Below are 6,915 nucleotides of genomic sequence, written 5' to 3'. Positions count from 1 at the left end.
CGTGGGATCCGAGCCACATCTGCAAACTACACCACAGCTCACGACAATGCCAGATCCTTAACCCACTGAGCAAGGCCTGGGATCGAACCCGAAACCTCACAGTACCTAGTCAGATTCACTTCTGCTGTGCCATGACAGGACCTCCGAAAATGGCATTTTGACTGGAAACTTGAAGGCTAAAGTCAAAGGGAACCACAGAAAAGAACTTAACTCTGGTAAAGTTGTTTCCCACAGGGGTACAGTTTAACAATTCCGGTATTGCTATATGTGTACAGAGAGATCAGACAATTAAAGAAATGGGTGGTGAATGGATGCAGCCGGGGTCATCACTGTTGGAGTGGAAGGCTACGCATAAGCGAGAAATGAAGGCTAGAATGAACCTCGTAATATTGCAACATCAGTACGGCTCCATCTTCAAATATATAGAGATGGATCGATACAAAAAGAAGTATACATATGTGTATATACATCGATTAGCAGGCAGACCTCAATTTTCTAGCTTCTAGGATCATAAACATGGTCAAAAGACAACTGACATACTGGGAGAAAATATATGCAACATATACTGCAATGTAATGTTAATATCCCCCAAACACAAAGAACTCTTGAAAATTAAGGGGGAAAAACTCCAAAAATCGACTACAGAAAAATGAGCAGGAGTTCCCGTCGTGGCGCAGTGGAAACAAATCTGACTAGGAACCATGAGGTTGCAGGTTCGATCCCTGGCCTCACTCAGTGGGTTAAGGATCTGGCGTTGCTGTGGCTGTGGTATGGGCCGGCGGCTACATCTCTGATTCCACCCCAGCCCGGGAACCTCCATATGCCACAGGTGTGGCCCCAAAAAGACAAAAAAAAAAAAAGGAAAAAATGGCAAAAGATGTTAACAGACAATTCACAGTTTAAGAAATGATACTAGGAGTTCCCATCGTGGCTCAGTGGTTAGTGAATCCAACTACAAACCATGAGGTTGCGGGTTCGATCCCTGGCCTCGCTCAGTGGGTTAAGGATCCGGCGTTGCCATGAGCTGTGGTGTAGGTTGCAGACGTGGCTCGGATCCTGAGTTGCTGTGGCTGTGGTGTAGGCTGGTGGCTACAGCTCCAATTAGACCCCTAGCCTGGGAACTTCCATATGCCGCTGGTGCGGCTCTAAAAAGACAAAAGAGAAAAAAAAAATGTTACTAAGGAGTTCCCAGTGGGAACAGTGGGTTAAGCATCCAGCATTGTCATTGCAGCGGCACAGGTCACTGTTGTGTTGAGGGTTTGATCCCTGGCCAGGGAACTTCCACATGCCATGGATGTGGCTAAGAAAATTTTTAAATTATATGAAAAGTATAACTTCTCATAATTAGAGAAACATAAATTACTATTTTTTTTCCTTTTTTTGGCGGTGCCGTGAAACAGCTTTGATGTGGAATCTCAGTTTCCAAACTAGGGATTGAACCTGGGCCACAGTGGTGAAAGCACCAAATACTAACCTCTAAACCACCAGGGAACTCCCTGAGATACACAAATTAAATAAATAAATAGACAAACTGTGATATAGTACAGAATTCTACTTATCAATACAAAGGAAAAAATACTGCTGCACACAACTTGGATGAATCTCAAATGCATTATGCTAAATGAAAGATGCCAGACACAAAAGAGTACATATTGTCTGATTCAATTTGTATAAAACCTTACAAAAGACAAATATAATCTATAGTGATGGAAAGCCAATCAGTAGTTGCCTGAGATGGATTAGAGGATTGGGAGCAGGTACCAAGCAACCTTTTGTGAATAAGGGTAATTTTCTTTCTTTCTTTCTTTTTTTTTTTTATCTTTCCTAGGGCCGCCCGCGAGGCATATGGAGGTTCCCAGGCTACGGGGCTAATCGGAGCTGTAGCCACCGGCCTACACCACAGCCACAGCAACGCGCGGGATCCAAGCCATGTCTGTGACCTACACCACAGCTCATGGCAACGCCAAATCCTTAACCCACAGAGCGAGGCCAGGGATCAAACCCGCAACCTCATGGTTCCTGGTCAGATTTGTTAACCACTGCGCCACGACGGGAACTCCACCTAGGTATTCACTTTTTGATACAGCAATCCCAGTCCTATGAATTCACCCTGAAGATATATCTCAGGTAATTAGAAAAATACATGTATGTACTAGGTTATTATTTTCGGCATTGTTTATAATTGCAAAATATTGGAAACTACATACATGGGCAAACATAGCACAGTTGGTTAAATTGATACAACTACAAAAATGGGGTGCTGTGTACCTGAGACACACACACACACACACAGATTATCAAATAAAAATGCAAAGTGCAAAAGCGTAGTTACAGTATGCTACCCTCCATGTAGCATAAAGATAAATATGATAACATACATGTATGTGTCCTGGTGGAACATTTTTCCTTCTACCCTTCTAGGTTCTTTGCTGGTTTAATAATTAAAGTGACATTGCACAGATTGACAGGAGAAAAAACTAATTTCGTAGGTACAGGATACCTACAAAAATATGAGACCCAGGAGTTCTGTCATGGCTCAGCAGTTAACGAACCTGACTAGGATCCATGAGGACGCAGGTTTGATCCCCGGCCTCGCTCAGGGGTTGAGGATCCGGCATTGCCCTGAGCTGTGGTGTAGGTCACAGATGTAGCTTGGATCCGGCATTGCTGTGGCTCTGGCATAGGCAGGCGACAACAGCTCTGATTCGACCCCTAGCCTGGGAACCTCCATGTGCCACGGGTGCAGCCCTAAAAAGAGAAAAATAAATAAATAAATAATTTTTAAAAAATGAGACCCAAAGGTAGTTGGGCAATCGAGGCTTATATGGCATCCTGAGCTAAGGAATGGCACAGAGACTTCAAAGGGGCTTCAAAGGGCAGCCAAACAATTCATAGGACAATAAGAGCAGAAGTTTGGTAGTCAAATGTTTGTCCTGCGCCATGCAGGGAAGCCTTTCAGGAAAAAAATGTATCTATGGTAATAGCTCTCTTTTGGGGCCATACTCCCATCTAAATTCTTCTAGGCAGTTGAAAGAGAGGTAAACGTTTTTCTCCCCCCCCCCCTTTTTTTTTAGGGCCGCACCATCAGCATATGGAAGTTCCCAGACTAGGGATCCAAGCAGGGCTGCAGCTGCCAGCCTACACCACAGCCACAGCAATGCCAGATCCGAGTTGAGTCTGTAACCTACACCACAGCTCACGGCAATGCGGGATTCTGAACCCACTGAGCAAGGCCAGGGATTGAACCCGCAACCTCATGGATACTAGTCAGGTTCGTTAACCACTAAGCCGCGAAGGGAACTCCAGTAAATGTTTTTCTTAAGTGTATTGGGTCTTGATTACCTTCAGTTCAAAATAAGCCACATGCCAAAGCGGCATGTTCTGTACACATTTCTCCAAAGAAGACAGATAATCAAAAGGCACATTAAAAGATGCTGAATACTGCTAATTATTACACAAATGCAAATCAAAGTGGCTTGTTTTAGGGTGGCATTTCTGCTCCTGTTCATGTGTGCTCATTTGTGTAAAAAACAGAGAAAGGATAGACCAGAAAATAAATAGATTAGTTATCACAAGGGACCGGGAGGGGGAGGGCAAAATGAAATTAAAATGAAAACAAAAGAACCTAACCATATTTCAAATTAATCACACAGCCTAAGGAGGAGAGGAGTGGAGTCAGGAGAGGGAGAACAAACCCAAGTAAATTTTTTTTTTTTTTGGCTTTTTAGGACCGCACGTGCAGCATATGGAAGTTCCCAGGCTAGGGGTCGAATCAGAGCTACGGCTGCCAGCCACAGCCACAGCCACAGCCACAGCCACAGCCACAGCCACAGCCACAGCAATCTGGGATCCCAGCTGCATCTGAGACCTACACCACAGCAACGCCAGATCCCTAACCCTCTGAGCGAGGCCAGGGATCAAAACTGTGACCTCATGGATGCTAGTCAGATTCATTTCTGCTGAACCACAATGGGAACTCCCCCAAGTAATTTGTGTGTGTGTGTGTGTGTGTGTGTGTGTGTGTGTGTGTTGTCTTTTTAGGGCCGCACCCACGGCATATGGAGGTTCCCAGGCTAGGGGTTGAATCGGAGCTGTAGCTGCCAGCCTACACACATCCGAGCCGCGTCTGTGACCTACACAACAGCTCACGGCAATGCCAGATCCTTAACCCACTGAGCAAGGCCAGGGATCGAATCTGCAACCTCATGGTTCCGAGTCGGATTTGTTAACCACTGAGCCACGACGGGAACTCCTTGACATGTAGTGCTTGATCACGCATCCTCACGCCTGTACAGTCTCTACACCGACAAAAACGCAGGGCCAGGATCTGGCGCTCGGCTGCAGTGGTGGGGGTGGGGGGACATGATGGGGTTTGGGGGCTGGTGCCTTGCCTTACACCCTGCTCTAGGGCAGATGGGAGCATAGTGGTCTTGCTACATCCCAGGTTAACAGTAGGGTTAGTGAGAAGCAGAGACAAACAATATGAAAATATAATACTGGCAAACTATTTCCCCTGCTTCTTTGGTATTTTCCAAAATTCTCTCATCAAAAAATTATAAGGGAAGCACACCATTAAAAAAGTACAGTTTTGAAGTTCCCTTGGTGGCACAGTGGTTAATAAATCCGACTAGGAACCATGAGGTGGCTGGTTCGATCCCTGGCCTCACTCAGTGGGTTAAGGATCCTGCATTGCCATGAGCTGTGGTGTAGGTCACAGACACGGCTCGAATCCCGAGTTGCTCTGGCTCTGACATAGGCCGGCGGCTACAGCTCCTTTTTGACCTAGGAACCTCCGTATGTCTCGGGTGCGGCCCTAGAAAAGGCAAAAAAAAAAAAAATTTTACAGTTTTAAGTATTTACAGAAGGGGAGCTCCCGTCGTGGCGCAGTGGTTAACGAATCCGACTAGGAACCATGAGGTTGCGGGTTCGGTCCCTGCCCTTGCTCAGTGGGTTAACGACCCGGTGTTGCCGTGAGCTGTGGTGTAGGTTGCAGAAGCGGCTCGGATCCTGCATTGCTGTGGCCCTGGCGTAGGCCGGTGGCTACAGCTCCGATTAGACCCCTAGCCTGGGAACCTCCATATGCCGCGGAAGCGGCCCAAAGAAATAGCAAAAAGACAAAAAAAAAATTAAAAAAAAATAAGTATTTACAGAAGCCATTATGGTATATTACATAATCCATACACAGTATATGAACAAATTCTTCAGTGAAAGCACTTGTGAATTCCTGTTCCAGTATATTCAAGAGCATACAGACATACAAACACCTTCCTAAATGTGTACTGCCCATCCTGTATCTCACTTATGTTACAGTATAGTAAGTGGGAAAAAGACCATTTTCTTTCTTTCTTTCTTTCTTTCTTTCTTTTTTTTTTTGTCTTTTTAGGGCCACACCCTTGGCATATGGAGATTCACATGGAGATTCGTGGGCTGGGGGTCGAACTGGAGCTACAGCTGTTGGCCTACGCCACAGCCACAGCAACACAGGTTCCAAGCCATGTCTGCGACCTACACCACAGCTCACGGCAATGCTGGATCCTTAACCCACTGAGCAAGGCCAGGGATCGAAAGTTTGTCCTCGTGGATGCTAGTTAGATTCGTTAACTGCTGCGCCAGGACGGAACTCCTCCCTGAGTAATTTTTGAACACAGTATTTTGACTACCATCCGATTAAAAATAAAAGGAATTGCATCAAATATTGAATCCATGGTTAGGTTGTTAAACACAATATGTTGACTATAGACCACCATAAGCCTACAGACAAAAGAAGCTGTAAAAAAGTATTGGCCTTGGAGTTCCTTTGTGGTGCAGTGGGTTAAGGATCGGCCTTGAAATTGCAGCTGCCCTGTTCACTGCTGTGGCACAGGTTTGATCCCTGGCGAATTGGGAATTGTCCACATGGCACAGCCAAAAATAAAAAATAAAAAAGGAATTGGCCCCTAGTTGGTAGATTTGTTGTGGTTTTTTTTGGTTGCACCTGCAGCATGCAGAAGTTCTCTGGCCAGGGATGGAACCCACGCCCTAGCTATAACCAGAGCCTCGGCAGTGACAACACCAGATCCTTAACTCACTGAGCCACAAGGGAACTGCTGGTAGACTTGTTTTTCCCACTCTTACGGGCGGGCAATTCTGGAATTACTTAATGTAGATTATATGATTACACAAAGAAGAAAATTTATTTTGGATAATGGGAGCTAGGTTTTTTTCCTGCCGGAGAAGGGATTTACAAATATGGAAAGTGAGAAAGCTAGAATGAATCTTGTATGGTTGGGCTGAAATGTGGTGTAGGTTGCAGACTCGGCTTGGATCCCGCGTTGCTGTGGCTCTGGTGTAGGCCAGTGGCTACGGCTCTGATTCAACCCCTAGCCTGGGAACCTCCATATGCTGTGGGTGGGGCCCTAACAAGTAAAAATAAATAAATACATAAATAAATAAATAAAATGATGGTGGCATGTCAAAGGGACACAAAGCCAACTTGAAAGAGCTCCCACTGGCCAAATCTAGGACAATTTGAGCATCAAATGAAAAAATGATAGTTATTGATTATAAATCATTGAATAAAGTAAAAATTATGCCTGTACAGATAAAAATACATAAATGGGGAAGAAGAGAAAGCTTTTCCTTATGGTAGAATAATAACTAACAAATATGAAAGGAATGTTGATGTTAGAAAAATCATTGATGGAGTTCCCGTCGTGGCGCAGTGGTTAACGAATCTGACTAGGAACCATGAGGTTGCAGGTTCGATCCCTGCCCTTGCTCAGTGGGTTAACGATTCGGCGTTGCCGTGAGCTGTGGTGTAGGTCACAGACGCTGCTCGGATTCCGCGTTGCTGTGGCTCTGGCGTAGGCTGGCAGCTACAGCTCCGATTCGACCCCTAGCCTGGGAACCTCCATATGCCATGGGAGCGGCCCAAGA

Source organism: Phacochoerus africanus, chromosome X, assembly GCF_016906955.1.
Source record: "Phacochoerus africanus isolate WHEZ1 chromosome X, ROS_Pafr_v1, whole genome shotgun sequence".
Classification (NCBI taxonomy): Eukaryota; Metazoa; Chordata; class Mammalia; order Artiodactyla; family Suidae; genus Phacochoerus; species Phacochoerus africanus.
This window is presented reverse-complemented; position numbering follows the sequence as displayed.